Here is a 23465-nt window from a genome sequence, read left to right as displayed (position 1 = left end):
ATATTTTATTCAATAAAGACTGTGACATTACATATATTTTTTTAAATACACAACAAACAAATCGTTGAATCAAGCAGTTACAATAATACTATATAATATATAATAATGGTATAGAATAATAATATATGTACCTAATTCACGGATGTTTTATTTGTGTGTCTTGTACCAATTATTTTATTGTCAGTTTGGATAATATTATTTTATCAGTTTTTTGTATTGTACCTATCTTTTATTGTGCATTTCGCGAAATAATTTTACTTTGATATGACATCGCATTTTTGCATGACACATATTATTTTATATGTTTGGTCGTTTGGAGCTGTATAAAATGTATCTTGCATCAATTGATGTAGAAGCATCCCCTAACAAACACGACGGTTTACAGATATAATAATATACACCTATAATGCGACTTCTTTTAAATTATTTGCACCTACACACGTTTATTACGTACTTAACTGTGAAATATACGCGTGTTTTGTCGAATATAATAGACATGGACTCTATTGTCCTGCTTTAACAATTGTCAAATATTATATTAGATGTCGTACAAATTATGAAGATTTATAATATATACTCGTGCAATAATGTTTATTTACTGTAGTGTAAAACTTTAACAATAAAACAAGAATACTCTAATACATACAGGATTTATCAGAACATAAAGATCTTTGGATTTTGCGTAATACGAGTCTCTATTAATTATTTTTATTCGGAATTTTGAAATCTGTGATTTATAAATTTTTTTTAAAGTAGGTACTTTATAAAATGAAATAAAAATATGCGTCGTATATAATATATAATAAACTGCTGCGCAGTATATAGGTTAGGTCGAGGCACATACCTCGTGGATTCCCAGAAATATCGTTCCATCTGACATTTTTTTATCGTATTTCGATTTTGTTAAACGTTAAAGGCACTACAGGAATGGTAGTGCAAAGAATTTTTAGTTCGTTTTATTTTGTTTATTTTTACAGTAAAATTCCAGTACAATTAGGTATGTACACTGTTATTTTTGAATATTATATTATTAATTTCAATAATATGAATTTGTTAAAATATCGCTTGGTCATCAAGATAGCACCAGCATTTTGTTACTATATGAATCACAAATTTTGACAACAATTTTTTAATGTACAACTTTTTTGTTTTGCTTTATTATTTTCATATATTTATAAAAATCAAAATATATATTGTATACCTTAATAATATTTATGCATAACCGATGTAAATCGGATGTACCTGTATTCAATATTGTACTTTGGATTCAGATAAGCATTATACGAATAAAAATAATGTTTTATATTCAAACACAAGTATTATGAAAACAACCAATTTGAAAATCTGCAAAATATAAAAAAAAAAACGATTTTTATATTCCCATCGTTACATACTTGGGTGTTGTATAATATTATAGGTAGTGACAATAATACAATATATTCTTCCAGAAAATATATATAATAGCTTTTTTTAAATTTTGTATTTTGTTTTACGGATTTATAACAAATTTATAAATTATAATGTATAGGTAAATGTAATGTGGTTACTTAAGTATGTATATAATTTATCAATGTATAATATTACTATGATTAAAATGTATTAAATGTTTTTTTTTTAACTTACATTAAATTTATTACCAAATGCATAATATATGGGTGGGTTTATAACAATTTTGCATATTTGACCAAAAGTATTTTTTAGAATATAAAGTGACAAATGTAGTTTGGCTATTTGAGTTTTCAAAAAATAGATATAGTACCCAATATTTTTATTAATTTCATAAATGTATAAAAACAAAAAAAATAAATATTTTTTACATCAGTCAACTGTCTTACACTATTCTACACAAATTTATACCTATTATACGAATAACTAATATTATTATAATGATCTATAATAGATTCTCTATAGAAGAGATAGATTGTAGACGTGTGTAAAAGATATCTTTATATATTTTTAAATCTATAACTTTATTATACAATAATATTGTTTTAATTTTATTTTGCAAACCTAATTATTATTGTTAAATTATCGCCGTATTAAATAATGAAAAATAAAAAGAATATCAAATCATTTAGCGATATTTTACTGCACTTTTACTACATCATATTATCATATAGTTGAGAGTTTGAGACACAAGAAGATGGAAATACAGTCTGAAAGGTCGGCAATAAGGTGTAGGTACCTATACCATATACTCGATAGTGCCGCGTAACATGGGAGATTTTTAGGAAGTTACAACTGCGTTATTCATTTAATTCGATCACCGTATTTTCTAACTAAAAATTTTTGGACGATTTTTAAAATCTATGTACCGTACATTTTGTCACGCGCGCCGCAGCGTGTACCCATTATACGTATTATGACATTCGTCGTATATATTTTATTACAGTCCGCGGCAGTCGGTTACGAAGGCTCTGGACATGGCGCTCCGGATGGGGTCATGTAAAATATTTTCAATCAATATAACGAAACACATATTGACTGGCTGCAGGTAGGTAAGTCTTAGGTATTTCGGTGCACCTATATAGTATAATTTATATAATATGCACGTGTGTATCCGCGGGTACAATGGCGTGAAGAATGCGTGCGCTTTTGTACGCCGATCGACCCAAAAGACGCATTATTATCGTGTACTTATTATTATTTTTAATATCGGTGAGAGCAGGTGGAAGACTACACGGGTACAATAACTCGATCAGTTGAATATGGTGCCCGTTTGAGCGGTGAATATTCGAAGCGGCCTAGTCGCGCGTCGGAACCATGAATATCCGCGCGCAGACACGGGGCCGTTGCGTTGGCCGCACTGGCTCGACCAATTACTAGTGCGCCGGCCGACCGTCGGAGTGCGCCGTCGTCGCGGCGGCCGGCGTAACGGAACGGAACGGCGGTGCTCGGCATCTAGCCAATGGCCAAACGACGCGCCACCGTTACATTTTCACTACGGGCGCCCAACGCTCGTCACGTCCGTCACGCGCCTACGTTATTTCTGATGTGGTTCTCATCCAGCGTTGTCGTTTCGAACGATAACGCCATCGCTGACTGGCGACTGCAGCCCACGGAACCGCCGCTTCAGTCGGTCTCAAACGTTTCGTCGAGATGAAGACCCGTACTCGCCGTTTTCCGGTTTAGATATTGTAAGAGGAACGGAAACGACAATAGCGGCGGCGGCGGCGATAGTCACTGTGATCGCAGTCCATTCGACGACCGACGGAAGTTCATCTGCCGCCGATAGGTGAGTTAAGCGCCGACCCAGTCGGCACTGTTCAAAAATGTATTTTTCAGTTAAAAACCGTTACCGCGGAACGGGAGCGATGCGCGCGCACGCCCGGTGAACGCGCCCTAAATCCAATGCCACAGTCGTCGCCCGTTGACCCCGATCGCCGCGACGACGGGTAATGTAACAAAACGCATTTCTGCCCCTCTTCCGACGTCTCGCCGTTTGCCGCGATCACACGCGGCTAGCTACAACGCCGGCACGGTCGTGTACAGTTTCTTTCGGGTAAAACGCGTGTATTTAATAAAATGTTATTGACGTCGTCACGACAACCAGCAATATTATTGTACGCGTGATGACGATCGCGTACTTGTTGCACCCCTACGCGTCGTCTTATCCGCTCTTACGAGTCTGGTATTTCGCCGCGTCGCGTCTCCCGTTCGCGCCGTACGGACATTCCGTCGCGAAACCGACGCGCATTTTCGGCCGCGGCGGCGCCACCTCCGCGCCGTGAAATTTACGACACAATATTATATTATTATTTTATCGATTCGCGCGCGCGGCGGGACGTGGAATCGTTTCATTGTGGTGGAAGCGCAACGTGGCGGCGGGAACACCGGCGACCTCTAGTGTGACGTGCCCGCAGCGGTTCAGTGACCTCGGCACGTGTACCAGATGCCGCGGTCAGTCGTTCAATCGTTATCAACCGTCGTTTCTCGGTGGCGGCGGTGGTCATGTGCCAGCCGTGTGCGCGCGCGGAGCGATGCGCTCGCTCGAAGAAACAAGGTCGCGGCGGTTACCGTCGGTCCGATCGCGGCCGCCCGTCGCGACGGTTTGTTTTTCCGTTTTCCGACGATTTTCCGCCAACGACGACGCGTCGTACGGAGGTTGTCGGCGCGGCGCATGCGCATTACTGGCGGCGGCGGCAACCGGTCAAAAGTCGAAACGTACAATAATATTATATTTTGCGTCGTCCGTCTTCTACAGAGAGTAAGTTGTAATGGTTCAACGTGTCGTCGTCATACGACTTGTACGTGACACGAAGTCCATCATCGCGAGTGTACGCCGTCGACTTCGTTTCACGTCCGACGCAGATGTGTGTAGTGCTGCGCAGTTTATAACCTTTAATGATGTCATGCGTCTGGTAAGCAAATGAACCTCGTCTTAGGTATTTGTAAGTTTTTTGGGTTTATTTTTTTTACAGGCGACTTATACGTCGTCTATTAATCCGATAATTTCCTTCTTAAATAATAATATGTGATGGATCGTCGTTTACGACAGTTGCGCATCGAGTTCCATCGTGTAATTCATTACGTTATTATACGAGTGTGTTATCGTCGATTCGTTTAATTGCTTCTTTTTTTTAATTATTGTGGCGCGTGTACGTTTTTTACGTCATATACGATGATTATTTATCATTAAATCGTCGTCGTCGTCGGGTGCGACGGGTCAAACTGTTCACCGTCGCGTCGCATTATTTTTTTTATGAATTGTGTACTACTAGTAACCACTATGATATAATGTAATAATATACTTACTTGTACTTGTTATTATTGTTGCGTGTTTATTGTCAGATGTAATTAAACAAATAATTAATTTCGAATACCTAATTATGTTAATGGTTAGTGATAATATTACTATATCTGTTAATTAATTAATGAAATATGTTTATCACTTCAAAGGGTGAAATATTCACTGCTGTATATTAATATACCAAATCATAAGTAGTACACGTCATGTAGGATGACTGAAATAATTATATGGTTCTTCATTCATTCACTATATTATAATACTATCTTATTGTGTAATTTATAATAATATTCGTTGTATGCTTAAGTAATTGTATAATCACATCACTGTATGCGCTACTTCAGAACGTTCTCTTTGTATTTAGTTAGTATTTGGCCTATTAATATTACGCACCTAACCTACTACTTAAATCATATATACAGAATAAGACGTGTTGATTTTATATTTTAGTGCGATCGTATTTTCATATTTCACAGAAATAATTTAACCAAACTTGTCATTTCTAAAAACGTTGAATTTCTAATTGTTTTCAAACCGAACAATGCTTGTGCCAAGTGGACGTGCTCTATTGCTGTTTCATAATTAGCTTTGGCCTTTCATGGTATATGACGTGTAGTTATATAGGTTGTGTGTATGTTTAACAATGTTTACCTAACCGTATAATTATACCGTTAATTGTCTAGATCTGTGGTGAGCTTGTATATACACGTATATTACTAATGACCTGCAGCAGACTTCTCTCGTGCGGTAACACGTCGCGCGCGATATATATTATCATACATAACACAATGAATACGTATAATATATCCGTTAAATATTGCAGTTTTGTTTCGCGTACGTTTTCGGTCGGAATGGGCTCTTTTTTTTTACGAAATCTCTTTTTAAATCGCACGTTATATCATCATCACGTATTATTATTGTAGTTAACCTCTGCGGCTGCTGCAAGTACAGGTTTTGTCCGCGTGTTGTATACGACGCGTTTAATAATATAATATAACATAGCCACCAGCCCGCAATAACCTCTGCCGCAGCGGGTGGGAGGGAGGGCAATAATTATTATTATTATATTTGCAACGCGGGTTTTTCGGTCGTGTCGCGTGAACGGCGGCGGCGGGGGGCAATTCGGTTGTAGGTGCGCGCGCATACATGCGCGTGTAGGTGTTCACAGGTGCGGCGCGCGCGGACACAAGCTTCTCGCGAAGTGAGGACGAGGTGGCGGGGCGAGCGGCGGTGTGCTCTCGCAGAATTCGGTTCGAACGTCGTCGTCGTCGGTCGAGCAGTGGCACGCAGCGAGGTCGACGGTATATGTGTGTGTGTGTGTAGTGTTGGTGGTTACGCGTTGGACGGGTTTTGCGAGAGCACGGTGTAGTTTGCGCGAAGGTGGTGAGGGAGCGTTCACGAAAAAGGAGTGAAAGGAAAGAGGTATTTTTTCGTCGCGCGTGTATACGTATATAATTGCGCCGCCGTCGTGTTTGCGACGTTGCCGCGGCCCGTTCGGAGTGGAAACGGAGCGTCGGTCGTGAGCGCGCGCGCGCCTCTCCCCTCCATCTCCCTCCCGCCGCCTTAGGTTCTACTCGTTGGCGCACGCAACTCGCCCGTCCTCGTGCAGTCGAGTGAGCGGCGGCGCGTAGGCCAAACGCCGCGCGCGCGCACCCGCTAATCTTGTGCGCGCGAGTACGTTGGGTGCGGGTCGCGGGTGTCGTCGGTGTGCGGGGAGGGGGGAGTTGCGCGAGATCGATGCGTGTTCGGGTTCGCGCGGCGGCGGCGGTCCGGGCCAATGGCAGCGCATCAAACATGGCCGCCGCCGCCGCGCGCGCGCGCCACCGTGCGAATAGCGCTGGCCCGGGACCCGGCCGCTCGACGGCGACGGCCACTACGCGATATTCGCTTCAGTTCTCTCAATCGCGCTGTACGTTCTTCTCTCCGCCGTTTTCGCTAATTTATCATCATCATTTCACACACATCACATTATTATTTTTTCTTTTCTTCATCTCAGTCATTATTCTTTATTTTTTTTTTCGTTGTATTTACGATCATTGTATTTTTTATAATTTATTATTTTAATTTTAATTTATAGTATATATTATATTTTATTTTATTTTTCATATTTTGTACTTGTATATTTTTGCGCAATTCGTTTTGTAAATTTTGCTGTGCGATTTTTTCTTGTTTTATCTTTTTTTCATTTTACTTTTAATATTATGCATACACGCGAACAATTTATTTAACTGCGAGAAGACTCGTGAAGATATTTTTTTCTCGTTGTTTTTGCATTCAATGATTCAAGGAACTGCGTGCGTGGTACCTATTTTATATAGGTGTATATTGCGTAAGATGTAAAATATACGCACACATGTACAGGTGGCTATGTATAATTATATTTTTTTTTCTATTTTATAGGTATAATATTGTAATATGTTTTGTAATTTTTTTTTCTATTTTTGTTACGTTAAATCATAATATCTCGTATTTGTATCATTTAACTTTGATATTATATGTTTTAAGTTGTTTTTTTTTTTTTTTTTACATATTTATAGTTACCGCACATTAACACTTATACAAATATTATATGTCATCGTATTTTATATAATAAACTGTTCGTCGTCATCGTGCAGAGATTAGGCGTCGTGAACGTTATATGCAGCAGGTGCCTCGTGTGACGTAGTTTATCGTCGTGGGCGCGGCGAATAACGGGAGCGCGTTTGCTGCGCAATTAGTAGAGTGTGAAAAAAATTAATATTTAACGAAATTTCATCACCGTCGTGTAAAAACGCATATTATATTTTCATATCTGTGTACCTATTATAATTATAGTGGTGGGGGAATTGGCGCGAGGTCATCGAGTAGTGGGTAATAATAATATGCGCTCGACAAAATATAAAATGCGAAATGAGAGAAAATCGTCGGTTAGAAATATATTGCCCGCGTGCAGTTTGCAACGGGCGAGTATACTTTCGTCGTTAACACATTTTTTTTTTTCATCCTTTCAACTGTGGTCCTCTTACGACCACTTCCCTTTCCGCCCGCCGCATACGCGTACATTATATTTTATTATATATATATATAAATACATATCCCGCCATGTTTCCGCGCGTGACCTCATACACACACATATATATATATATGATATACGTTCGCATACATTCGATGTCGGATGACGCCATTTTTATTTCGCATTCCATTCTCGCTCGTTAACTCCCCACCCGCTCCTTCCACCGTCAACGACTGAATACGAAGAGGAGAAGGTGGGGGCGTCTTTCGTTGGTGTCTGCGTACGCTGAAACGTGTACGCGTCGTATTATATTATTATTATAGTGTTTTTATTTAGCAGTGGTTCGTCGTTTTGCCAGCGGTATAATATTATATTTTATGAATATTTTTTTTTTTCGTTCTCTCGCTATCTGGATGTATGTTAATTTGCAAATCGTTACTGTTCGTTGAGTAATATCGTATTATATTATTTTTATTGTATACATTATTCGCTTATATTTATATGTTCGAGTGTGAATCGCAATCGTTATTATACCTAGTTATTTAAGCGGCGAATACGTGCTCGCGCATGTGACAAATTTTATAATCGACTGGAAGAACAAGTGTATCATTATAAAAAAAAAAAAATCTTTTTGAAAATTAAACGACATAAACGACGGTTTTGTAATATTTATGGATCATCTCGTTGCGATCAGACAAGATGATCGCATAGAATGTATATTGATCGGAAGGGCATGCGTCGGAGAGAGTTAACAGGCTTTGGCTGTATATGTGTTTTATTAGTCAGTCTTTTTCTCTCTCCTATTTACCCTCCGAAAACTTCTACGTTGGCTTCTATATAGTAATACATACCAGTTTGGATGTACGAGTTGGACTTCCATTATTTATATCATTTTATGAGTGTGTATACAATATAATTTGTGTAAGTTGTTCGTTTAAAATAAAAGAAGACATTATAGATTTAAGTGTCTTTGATGTATACAATATATATGTTTGTATATAGGTACTATATTATACTATATAATGAATTTTAATTTATCACATGATTTAAAAATAATTATTTTTTGATTACCCATGGCATTATATCTATATAATTAAATACATAAGCTGTGCTAGTATATCCATTTTAACTTTGTTTGTTTTATAATGATAGCCACGATCCACGACACAAATTATATAGCTATATAATAATAAATTAATTGTTAAATGATTATAATGCCGTTTAATTTATATGCCGCATAAGGAATACAGTCACATTATAGAAATGTTTGTAATTGTTCGCCTGTATAATATATACTATACCTGATGAATGATGATAGAGTATTTGGCACAAATTATTTTTAGCTACATTATGCATGTTTATAAATGTATTCACCTGTATTACATATATATTACTGCTAATAATATAATTATTGCAGTGTAGAAGTATTTGTAGTTTTAATAAATATAAAATTCCTAAATTTCAGTAAGGCATTAAACAATGGTTTATGAACAGCACTCACGTTTTATTTTATTTTTGATAGAAACTATTCTATATTGACTATATTGGTTTACCTTTTTAAGTTTTTTAAGTATAGGTATAATGTTGTGTTTTTACTATAAGGGCATTCGTAAAATTTATGATAATTTGAAAAATCAACAAATATATAAAAATATGCAATCTGAATATGCTTAGGTATAATGTTTTAATTTAAAATTGATCGTTATAATTTGGTTTTCCATCTATATACGTATAAAATACCTATAATACCTATATAATTATGCTGCTGTGTCTCGAATAATGTACTGTGGGTATATTTTATTCTCTCGTTTTTATTCATTATTATTATCTGTAGATAACATTACAAAAAATGTTTATACCTTATACCTATACTTAAAACTAACAAAAAAATAAATACGATTCCTGGTTTAATTTACAATTTTTAAAATTTTATAATCATGATTATTTTTCATTCATGATGTTATATTAAAAAAATGTAGGATAACTATGTTTAACTATATTATAGCTTCGTATAAAAATATGTATAAAGTATAATATAGTATATATTTGTCTTGAAATATAATCGCTGAATATCATATATTATACTAACTATATAATTTATAGGTGCAATGCTTTGCAGAGACATATTTCTATCTTAATTTATGTAGCACAAAATTATACACATACCTAGGTAATACACACTATATCATGCACGTTATAGTAGAAATATTTTAGACGAGCCCAAAACACGCACAATATGGACGTATTCATGTATAATATAATGTTGTGGTACCTATAAATGTATATATATATATAATATATAACATGGTGTACGTAATAATTTAATAACACTTGAATGGTTTCAATTTAGTCGGTTCCTTGAATCCAATTGAGTCCCACGACGTCCTATATTAATTAGTTTGTTATACTTCCTTCTCTTTTGCACCAGTAGATATACATAATAACATACTCATCAAAGGATTATATAACGCTTCGTTCGTATACACTGATATACCTATATATACCTATATAAACTTGAGTATTTACTAACACACACTCACGCTAGTTGGTTTATGAAATTGTTACGTAAATTTGTATCTTTAACGTCGTTATAATGTTAAAAATATATATATTTATTACACAATATTGTATATTATACATGGTGTGCAATGCCATTAAGAATATATAAGTAAAACGAGAAGTGCATGTATAATTAACATATATATATATATATATATATATATATATTATATGTTTAGTATAAATAGGTGTGACGAATCGTAATAACTAATAATATTAATACCTATATAGAAATGTGATGATGTATATCGTGTGTGTATATAGGCAGGTTACATTATATATATTATATGTATTATATACTCATACACTTATATGTATAGGTATATGTTAGAAAAAGTTCCAAGACGCGTGGGAAATAAAACTGATGTTTATATGTTTTTAGAAATTAAGTTTTTAACAGCAATGAATAATTATTATAGGTACTTAGGTATATCAACTATATTAAAAAAAAACCTTCTATTATATAAATAATATTTATAATCCTAGTATTTTCTGCAAGAGATAGGTACCTACGATGATTCTAACTACTATATCATGCCGGTTTTATTCTCATACACGATCGTGTGCAACAAACTACGTAAGTGTAGAAATAAAATTTAACAAATTCATTGCATATAATAATAATATTATGTGCATATAACTATATACACACATTAATTCATGATTATTCACTATATAAGCATATTTACCCTAATTATAATATTATATAGTTCCTTTAATAATGAACTAATTATTTAATTTCTGATTTTTAGAATTTAAGTATACTGCTCGAGGTTCACAGTTTTGAATACTTATAGTTTTTATACCATTTAAGAATATTATTTGGTACCTACCAACAGATGGCTTGAAAATGTTGATGTATATCCAAATCCAATCTTCAACAGGTAGTTTTTTAATAATTTTATTTTGTGTACTAAGAATAGCAATGTATAGGATCATGACAATGGGTTTGGAAGATTAATATATACCTAGGCTAAAATGATTTGAAAATGTTAACACCTATAATCTATATATTATATAGGTATTTGGGAGGAAGTAATGCGAAATCAGTCCCCTCCGGGTCGTCGGTTCCAAACTGCAAAAAAAAAAAAAAAGGTATATATATATATATTTACCTACCTAGGTATTATACAAACTATATAGTTAATATTAACCTATTTGTAGTATTTTACAATTTTTAAAAATTGTTCGCAATATAATATAAATACTATAGATTTAATATAATATATATTTTTGTAAAATCATTTAAGTAATACATTTGAACGATATAGCTCAGTAACTTATCAAACTATAATAATATACGAAATTTTAACGAAAAAAGTTTGTATCTTCACATGATGTTCCTTAAATTGTTTACAAATCCTTGTAATTGAAAAAGTTCTTAATTAGTGTATATAACTACTATTACGTGATAATCTTAATCAGAATTTGAATTAATTCATTATTACCTAAAACATATAAAATCATGGTTTAATATTAGAACTTTCTATCTAATTTAAAAAATGAAAGACATTTTTAAAAAATTACTACTTAATGATGAAAAATATTATTTCTTATCGCTTTATTAATGTAGGTGGTAAGGTAATAATCAAATGTTCTACTTAATTACAACAGTATAAAATTAATAGTAGGTATATAAAATAACAATTATAATTAGATATATAGAACAAGTAGAATGTAGATGCTGATTAAACACATTAATTGTAATTACCTACATAGAAGACTCAGTTTTTGAACTTTTGAATGATATTAATGTAATTTTCATTACGTTTTCTAAATAATTGTTATGTTACCTATAACTTAGGTAATAGAATAATTAATTTGATATTCAGAAGAGAAACATTGTTATTCGAAATAGTTTTTAATTATACGTATAATATAATACAAGTAACCGATCATATAATATATATATACTTAAATTAAACAATTTCAAGTAAGTTATACGCAAGTAAAATAGTTATCTATACATTATTATTGTATAAACTAGTTTGGGTAGCGAAGTAGGTATATTTTTATAATATTTAAGTTTATAGATATTCTAATTTTGAATATTTGATGTGATCTATCTAAGTTTATCTTTCTTCACACATTTTAAAATTAATTGATTATATATTTTTATATATACCTATGTATTATATACATTATATTATTCTATATATTATAGAATGAGCTGCCAAATTACAGTTTTCAATTTTTTTTCATCACAGTGCTATAAAATATTATAAAATAGTTATAATAATAATTTTCGAATTGCTAAGGTACCGCCTATATTAAAATTTTTTTAGTGTATTTATATATATTATATATATTATGTAGGTACCTATAGCATCATAGTTGTAAGTATACATTATATTTTTTATTATCTATAGTTGCGTATATATGAAATAGGTGACTATACTTATATATTATATGATTTTAACCTGTTTTGAGTAGGCGGACACTTATAATTGTTTTTCTTTAGCGTCGGGTCTATAATTTGTTTATGCTATATGAAATATATATATATTTACTTCAGTAGTTCAGTTTAATGGAGTTTAATTTAGATCCGTAAATTTGGCCGTGCTGCAGAAATAATAAGAGATTAATATTATATATTATATCTATTATATTATTGAATAGGGTAACTAAATATTAGATAGAGAAATTTGATTTTTAAAAATTTGACCTAACTGCGTTATAAAAGTGTTACATAGGTGTCGTGATGAAAAAATTAAACTTATAGAATATATATATATTTTTATATATCATATAATATTATTAAGATATAGGTTATAACTGTACACGTATAGGTCTATCATAAATTAAAAAATATATATATATGATTTTGAAAAGAACTTATTATTTAATTTGTGCAGTTTTTCAAAACAATAATGGTGGTTTTCGGCAGTTGTGACTATTAAGATAATAATATTAATCGCCCTGTGTAATGCACTGCAGCATATATGAAATACTGCTACAACATAGACTACTTTCAATATTTCAAAAATAATTAGCATTTTTGAAAATAATTTTTTACCTAGTCGTTAAAAAGTAATATTTTCAAAAAAAAACTATAATTGTCATTATAATTTTTTTAACGTTTTATTTTTTTGGAATTGGATTCCTACATTTTCGATTCTTTGTTTTGAAACAGAATATTTTTTGAAGTATATTTTTGTACAAAAATCAATTTATGAACAAATATAGATATATACAATTTATATAAGTTTTCGGATGAGTGGATTACTCGTACAGTATACACAGTAAAGTATCGCTGTGATACTCTACTTTGCCGCATCTCATATCGTTTAAGTTTAAACACTTGTATACATATAGTTATATGTATCTTATTAACTAAATACTCATTCGAAATTCTGTTTTTGTATGCACCAAAATATCTTACTTCTAAACTTTCTAAAATAATAATAATAGTGTAGGTACATATTAACATATAGGTACATATAGATATTTGTTGACATTAAATGGATCAATAAACTATATCAGATGATGGTATATATATATAGGCATTTAAACTATATAAATACTTAAATACCTTGGTGATTTGATCAACTTCTTGCTTACCGCAGCGATATGTAGTAGATCATGAGTTTACTAATATAATACTATGTATATATATGATACTGTTTCTTCATAAGATATAATATATACGTATGTAATATTAACGTATATATAGTAGTGCAGGAGTAGGAGCGGAGGATATTCTACGAGGATTGTACAGTGTGCGGTGAAGGGGATGCGTGGTGGAGGACGTACACACACACACATAAATAGGGTGCAATAGCGATTAGTCTGGCCCTGGTGCCGGTGTACGCATTCAAGGGGCCAAAATCCAACATGGCGGCGTCACGCATATACACGCATATAATATAAATAGTATGTATTATACACACACACGGATACCCGAAATTTACTCGCACATATGTATTTATATATTTTTTTTTATACGATATATATTATGTCTATCCCAATCGAAATGGGCGTGTACAACACTGTTCCTTATACCTGTAAATATAATATATTTATATAAATATATATATGCGAACAATGAGTGTGTATATGTTCAATATTTTTTATATATTATACGTGTGTACTGTTAATATATATACGTATATAGGTATATTAGCTCCGTTCGACGGGCCCAGCACACAGTCGGTACCTATATCGTCTACATAACGACACCGGTCGTAACGACGACATATTGGGTAAAACGATATTAATTTCAAGGTCTCGGCGAAATTCCCTATTATTTATTTGTACGTATACAAAATGACTGCAGGTTACAACGATATGGGATGTAAAAACAATATCTGATGATGCTATAATAATACGATGTAAAAATCGGCGACTATAAATGTGTTTGAATTGTCTGTAATATTCTTATCGGATGTATTCGTGCAATATTATATCGGCTCAATCGATAGGAATAATATTGTGCATTTTTCAAAATTACTTATACATATGTACCTATAATAATATTAATTTAAATAGGTAATAATTACAGTAATTCACTAAGAGTAACCATACTACAAGGTATATATCCAAATCGAAATTAACGCGATACGTATACAATGTATATGTGACTATATGTATACTGTCCTTAATATATACCTGTATTGAATATAATTGTTGATACCTATTATTACCTTAATACCGTTGTGGTATTTTACTATTTGTACTTATATGTAGACTTTAGGTTCAGTATTTCCTGTAGCAAGTGTTGTGAATAATTTCTACAGATCTGCGTAAGCAACTAAAGGCAAGAAGCATAGCAATAAATATTGGTTAAACAGATGGGTAAGTACTAAAAATATATATGTACCTATATTTAATAATTCAAGTACCTTGTATTGTTTTTAAAGTTTGAGAAAACTCGTTCAAATCTTGGAAAAACTGAGTTATTCTATTACTTTGGTTTAAACCTCATTCATGTATATAAAGATCGATTCAGTAGTAGGTACCTATATGTTTATGGATATATATTGTATAGTTGCAGAATAGTTTTTTTTCGCAAAATTAAAACACGTTCTTTAATCTCATTTAATTTGGACCAGCATTAAATGTCTCTCCCCTCGTACACGCATATAATAATATAAAAATACCTAATTCCACCTCCCAGTTTGTAGCTTCTACGCTTCACCAATATTATAAACGCACATTGCCCAGATGTCTGCTATAAAACCGTTTTCGATACATACATATGTATTTTTACACATTATATACATACTTACTTCATATTATTGTATAAATATACATATTATATTTTGTGTATTATATTATATGCGTCTGCAGTGATGTATAGAATATATATAGTATCGTTCCCAATTTATATGATCATGTTTGAATAGAGTATTATTGAATGATATAATATATTACATCATATTGAGATTAATCCATGGTTGAAACTTGAAACAGTGGCGGTGATATGTATAGACGCGTTTTTCAAAATCATTCAAGACAAATATTGTAGTATAGACATACTCAACGCTTGGGGTTGGATATTATAAAGTATTTAGTATCTAAAGACGTTCATTCAAAATTCATCATTAGATTTTCGTTAGATTTACTAATTAAATAAATGTATATGATGAAATAATAATAATATGTCTAATTGCAGTAAAACTGTGCGTATATAATAATAACAGTCGAAATCGAGAGAGATGAGTTTAATCATGTTATCTGCAGTTATCCGTATTTAATGTAGAAATAATATAATATAATTTGTCAGTCGACATTAATTTTTCACTTAACTATATATCCGTATAGGTTTATATGATCTTGAATAATATAATATATAATATATATGTATTATGTATAGCGTATACTGTATACCTTACAAAATCGGTTTTTAAGCATTACCGCACGACGCACGTTGATTCGTATTATATTATTTATAGTATAAATGTATAATCCTATACAAAGTACTATCTCACAACAAACTTTATTTCGTGAACCAAATCCAATATGTATAATATATATATATAGGTATGTATCTATGTACAATAATTTGGTACTCGCTCATTGTGCCGTATAATACGCCTGAGTATAATATAATGATAATCGTCGAAATATGAAAACCTACCAAATATAATATCAAGATTCGTTAAATTGAATGTGGTGTTTGATATGGGTAGGTAATTCAAATGCGATTTGACATAAGTACCTACATGCAGCAGGATGAAATAATTATGATTGCCGTAGACAGTCATATACTACAGTTAGTAGGCTACACGATGATCTCGATTAATCTGGAACTTTATTTTCATTTAACTGCTAACTAACACGATTGGAAGGTGTATATTTTATAATGTATATAATATATATACCAGTTATTGTATCTATTTTAAATTACTTGATATTATAATATACGCATTGCAGTTAGTTGTACCATATTATATATTTATAATATTGTACATTTTTAAAATATACCTATGTTGAAGAATGTTTTTTTTTATGTAATTTATTATTAGATAATTTTGTGTGGTTAGGTTAGATGTTTGATGGTACGTATAGTAGGTATAAAGAAATTTTTTTGAGCATGATGGTTAAAAAATGTGACCTCATCTTTCCGAATACTTTCTGGAATAGAACTTATAATATAAGTTTAAACTTAAATGGGTTTACATTATATAAGTATATAGGTATACTGAGTGATTCTTTTAGCAGTATAGGTACCTAAAAAAGTTTTAATATTTTTGGAAATATTTTTTTTTATATTGTTATGAAGCCATTATAAAATAATGTAAGATGTTATAATTCAAACATTTTAAATACTTAAAAAATAATAATAATATGCAATTAAATTTCAACTTTGTATTTTTTTTTTTTTTTTTAAACGTTAATGCTTTTTGGTATTTTTGATATAATAATGAGCGCTGTTAAAGAATCGTTTCGCAGTGTATTCGTATACGTAGGTGTACACTGTGCACATATACTTATATATATATATATGTAGGTATATGTCTTATACAGTCTCCGCTATAAATATTATTGCACCGACCTATTGTTTCCCCTCATCGGCTGTACAGCTGAAATATATTTTTTTTCACAACGCGGGATATTGACTAAAGTTGTCGACTACTCTATATAACCTATGTGTTATATATATGTGTATATAATGTACATCGTTTACTGTTTTTCTACGGTTATTTCTGTTGCGTTGCTCGAAAAAACATTAGTCTTTAAACACGTGTGCATTTCTGATTTTTTTTTTGATATTTAGACATTATTATAATATATATATATATATATATCACGCAGTCAGCAGTATAATATATTACAATAAAATACGATATGTATTGTATACGAAGTGCTGTTCTTGATCAATCGCGAGAGTGTCAAAACGAGAAACGCATACCGCACGCGCTTCTATATATGTATTCTAATAATTAATGACTATCTGGTATTGTGCTTGTAGGATGGCGTATAATATATATAGGATTGTATATGTGGACGAAAATGGTGTTTTAGAATCGCAGCACCCAATTAACTTAAAATTATACCGAACGGGTTGTATGCGTTGCCGTTACGACGTATGTATAATATAATATATTTTTAAACACGCACATACTATAGTATATATATAGGTATTATACTGCAGCTGCAGCGATTGAAGATCTTTATTTTCAGATTTCGATGCAATATTTTTTTATAACTTTTACAGCTGTGGTTCCAAAAATGTGTTTCGTACGGAACCTATATTATAATTATGTATAAAAGGGCAAGAAACCTAACTTAACAGTTAACCGTTATCTCATAAGGGTGTTCTGCACACACCATTATACGACTTTTAAAAGTATTTGTTCATGCAATACAAATACAGCCTTTTGTTTTAAACTGTTATTTGTTTTAAGTCAAACGTTATATTGTTGGTGACTTTATTTTTCTATCTACCTGTCTATTCGGTTAATAGCTTAAAAATTGCAGTCGAGTTACATTTGGGATTTTGAGAAACACAAATCTATTTTTTAATGGTTGCTGTAAAAGTTTGTAAGGAACTGCTGACTTATAGTATAAAGGTATGCAAATGTCGAATGTAATTTCGTATAAATATGTTTATTACTTTATCATACTACGCATATATATTATATATACCTACTGTGTATAAATTCCCGTTTTAAAGTTTTCGAGAAAGTCGCAATAAAATATACGGAGAGACAAAAACTGTGACTCAACTTCGGATTACCGAAGAAAACAATTATACCCCATGCACACAAACACTTCGAATTCGGTTTATTTGTTTAATCTACATAATATTATGTAGTGTATCGTAAAGTGGTAAACGATAGCATCATAGATATTTCCGTTATCGGTTTGAAATAATTTACATCAGCGGTTCTCAAACTGTGTTCCGCGGAGCCCTAGGGCTCCGCGAGACTAATCTAGGGGCTCCGTGAGCACATCTGATTTAAGTACCTATTTGTATATATTATTTTTAGTTGAATAGTTACAAGTTACATTTACATTTTATACAATTTTTATACAAGCAATTTATTGATCCATAATTGTTTAAGTTGTAAAATTGGTATTTCAAGTTTTTGGGGTTCCGTGAATATTTTTAGCATATCAAGGGCTCTGTGAAAAAAAAAGTTTGAGAATCGCAGATTTACATCAACAACGATTAAATATCTTTCACTGCATCAAGACTAGCATAGCTAGTTCACGAATTGTCAATGTTTTTGAATTTTACAAGTCTATAACACTCTTTCAAATCTTAAAAACTCATTTTTTACATTTTTAAATGTTGAAGGTAAAATTTAAACACCATCGTACTACGACATATGACATTCAATCATAGCAGGAAATTATAGTTTATCTGCGATGATGAATAGTTATGTTTACATCAATTCCTGACAATTACCAAGTATGCTGTTCAATCATCAAATCATAAGATTAATTGTTTACCGCCGTATAGACATCGCAGAAGGTTGTTTTTGTTTTAATATTGTAATTAATTTGTTTTATTACATTGCCAGGTGGTCAACCCATTAAAAAAACGCCTCGTTTTTTTCTAGACATTCTGTTGAAAAATCCGAGAGACTGCAGTGATGTATTATGAAACAGAAATGGAGTTTTTTTCATATTGTCTTATAAGTTATACCACCATTTTTGCTTATTTTTTTTTTTTTTTTTGTTTATAAAATCTAATTTACAAAAATGTAATTTAACAGCTGGCTATTTAGTTGACTTACTATAATTAGACATCGTAAAAGCGGATATAAATATATATTTGCTTTGGTTTATAGCTAAGTATACTTACTATATATACCTACTTCAAAGCTATTAAAGTTATAGTCAGACATTTGGTAGAATTTTCGGGTGGGCTAACATGGCATTATCCAATGTAAAGCGGGCTCGCACTTCGATTGCTATATTTATTTTACATTGTCCACAGTCCCTTGGATGTAGGTACATAGAATTGCATTTGAGAGGGAGAGGAATCGTTTAAATTTATCAAAGCTAAGTGCCCGGAAGCCCCCTTCTCAATGACTGCCTATGTATACATCATTATAATATATAGTATATATTTTTAAATACAACATTAAAATTTTAACGTCGTTGGTATAGTTTTTACTCACATTTTGTTTTTGTAGTATAATATATTATTATAAATAATGTTTTGTTATTTTAATTCTGAACGTTAAAAAATCACATGCAGAGAATCAGGTGTGAATATATTCAAGGCCGGTACGCCATAAATCATCACCCACAGCGAAGTCTTCAATTTCATTTCAATTACATAGAAATATGTTTTATTATTAAGCACTGACGCGTGCTGTTATGTTTACTGTTTGGCGTTTTAACTGTGATGTACCTATACACGAAGGTTGAACAAATATTAATAAATAAGAGCCTGCACCTTTAAAAGTTTAAATTGTTCGAAAAGAGGTTTATCTATATATATATATATTACGCACACAATATTTCACGATACATTTAATACTTTTTAATTTTTATGTTATTTCGTTTTGTTTGTAAAAATATAAAGTGTGTATTATGCAGATGAGCTTATAAATTAAATATTATCGTTGAATATAATTTAGCCACTTAACCTATATATTACAATATCTATAAAAAATGGTTACAAAATACAAATTATCGTGAATTCATATATTATTTATCTGTATATTGAGGTACTTTAAAAAAAAATTATGTATAATTTATATTCTTGTAAAGTATCTATATTATGTATAACGAATGTATATAAAGATATACATTATTAACAAAAATATTTACGATTCGTCTTCGACGATTACAATATGTTATCGGACGATAACATATTATACACATTTTAAATGTGTTTAAAATAAGTAATAATACCTTTTAACTTGCCTCGTATTATACGTATTGTGATATTTAACAGGATTCTCGCACCAATCATCACCGATATTGTAACACGGATTACTGATCGTCGCAGTCTTCAGCCAGTAGCTAAGCCAGTTATAAGGTATCTACAATATGTTATAATAATATATGAATAATATAATATTTATTTAAATTAGTGTATATACGTCAGCCGTCGTGTACTCATACGTGCACAGCTAAAATAGTATATGTGTACCTATTGTACCTATAATATTATAATAATATGATGTTTTCGAACCGTTATTGCCGTCACTATTCGTTATACTTACATTGTCATTCATCGGTTGCAGGTCGCGCAACCCACACGAGCAGTGTATAAGTGACCACGTCCTTCACGACTCCCTTTGCCTTGTTCGTGTACATTGCTAGACACGTTGTCAATACGCTGCCGTGTCAACGCTTATAGCACGTACATAACATACGTATAAAATTATATGCAAACAATATAGGGTGTTTCCCCGACGAGCGTTTGCAGTCTTCAACATTTTTTTATCTCAGGTAATGTATATTATAATACCTACCTATATGTTATACACTCGAGTGTAGTACTATATGTGTAATATATTTTATGAAACACCACCCGAATCAAATCGTAACTATGTTTTAGAGAGAGAGAGACTAGAGAGAGAGAGATAGTTATAAATATCGTAGACAACATACTAAAAAAAAAAATTATATACTTTAGTGTTTTATTAATTTTTTTTCTAAATCATTGAGATGATTTGTGTAAACATCGTGAGTTGAATGATTTAACTAGTTCTATGATAACAGAAGTTCGACTAAACTCAATATAGGTATTATATTAATATTTTCATTAAGCGTTTTAATGTGAGATTTTAACTTTGGTCGTATATGAGATTTGCTTATATTATATACTATATATATAGCTTATACATCAAAGTTGATGTGGAAAAGTCGTTGTGAGGCATACTGTATACGAGTAAACACGTATACCTATATATACACGGGTATAATATTTATATTTATGTACGACAGCTGAACATATGTACTGTACTTAACGAACAACCACTTGTACTCGTAGTCTTTCTTACATTATTATATTGTGTTGTAGCAATATTGTAAGCGCATCGTATATGATATTATGCCTATTATTATTGTTTGATAAGTTGTTTTCAACGTGCACTATACATCTTACGAAATCGGTTAAACGAATCACAAACGATAACAATCGTATCGAGACAGTTTATTATATTTGCGAGCTTTCGGTGCACAAGTACATATTAGGGTCTTTCTCTCTCTCTGTGTATGTATGTTTTATATATTATATAAGAAATTAAGTTACACACCAACTGAATATGAAAAATACACCAGTTTCCGTGATTATATATACTCGTAAATTTGATCGTTGTAACTGGTGAGCTGCAAAACTCGTGCTATTGATCGTTATATATATTATATTATGATATTTTCGTTGCAAAAAATGACTCGGAGAAATAATGTCCCGCTACAAAATTCCGGTTGCGTTTTTTTCGGCTGAATTATTTCTGTTAATATTTATACATAAGCTCCATTTTCCTACACACACAGGATTTATATGCAAATCGCGTTGGTTTGGAAAAAAATACGGGACTGACCGGTAATAACATTTATCTTGTTAACTTGTATATATGATAATAAATTAACATGATTAAAATTTATGATGTGCGATTTTGTTTGGACTTTTAAAATATTTAAAATATGAGGTGAATCCATATATAGATATACCCATGTTATTTTTATCGCATGGTTCTGTCATATATACATACAATATAAATATGATATATTGAATATATGCATAATTATAATATGACAGCCAATTGACAGGCTGTTTGTTAAGTAAATGTTTGTTTTTATTTTAGAACTGTATAGTATTATACAGTTTCTCAGTACAAAGTTCGATTCATGCATAGGACAATTCAATTTAAAATAAATTTTAATAAAGGTTTTATACTATAGTAAAAATATAAATAGAACTGATATATTTTCATACTGATTGTGGTTATATAATACCCTGCAGGAATTATCATCTATTGTACTTAAATGTACTACTGTTATGTAGATAAATTATATATAAATAAATAATTTTTTTATAAGATATTTCATATCTCAGCATTTTTAATAATTCTAATTTGTTTTGAATTTTATATATCTAGTCGATTTATAATAGAGTTCACAAATGTTTGTTAATTTAAATTAACCGTGAATTTAAATATAATAATAATATAGGTATAGTATGTACATCTTTACGCATGGATTAAAACGGGTAAAGGTTTTAATTTTTTTTTTAGAATCATTAGCTGATTGAATCTGTAAAATCTATATTCATCTTATTAACAATAATTTTACGATAATTTCTTATTTGCTCTTAAAATTTTTTTGTCTTTCCTTTATAAGTAAGTATAAGTATATAAATACGGCTATTTGTTTAAAACTCGCTAATCTATAATAAATATAGGTAATAGATATATAGATATATTATGTTTATTTAAAATTTTCAATTCATTAACATTCAAACTAATCAACGTATTGTTGACACAGCTAGATCAATTTTATTTGTATATTATTGAAAATTAAAATAACTCGTATTTTATGCTCTTTATATATATATTTTCAAAAATATTGTTTTAAAATGACATAAATTTATTTATGCAAAATAATATTCGTAAGAAAAAAAAATGCTTACTTTAAAGATAATAATATGTACGTCTATCGTTAAGCAAAACCCACATTACAAAATAAGTACCTACGTATTTATATTATTAAATTAAATTTAATGTTAATAGCAATGCATAAAGTGACGGGAAC

At 31.3% G+C, this 23465-nt stretch overlaps 1 long non-coding RNA gene across 2 annotated transcripts; it reads left to right on the top strand.

Moving 5' to 3' along the window:
- The first annotated feature begins 2661 nt into the window (after positions 1-2661).
- On the top strand, positions 2662-22660 carry LOC126550176 (uncharacterized). 2 transcript variants are annotated; one of them, XR_007604216.1, is made up of 3 exons: positions 2662-4361; positions 20659-20742; positions 20951-22660. It is a non-coding gene; the product is annotated as an uncharacterized LOC126550176 (long non-coding RNA). The 2 variants fall into 2 exon arrangements; XR_007604215.1 differs by lacking the exons at positions 20659-20742; positions 20951-22660 and adding exons at positions 11051-11182; positions 11320-11585.
- The last annotated feature ends 805 nt before the right edge of the window (positions 22661-23465 follow it).

Source organism: Aphis gossypii, chromosome 2 (genome assembly GCF_020184175.1).
Source record: "Aphis gossypii isolate Hap1 chromosome 2, ASM2018417v2, whole genome shotgun sequence".
Classification (NCBI taxonomy): domain Eukaryota; kingdom Metazoa; phylum Arthropoda; class Insecta; order Hemiptera; family Aphididae; genus Aphis; species Aphis gossypii.
Note: the sequence above shows the minus strand (reverse complement) of the source record. Positions and strands in the feature narration are given on the sequence as shown.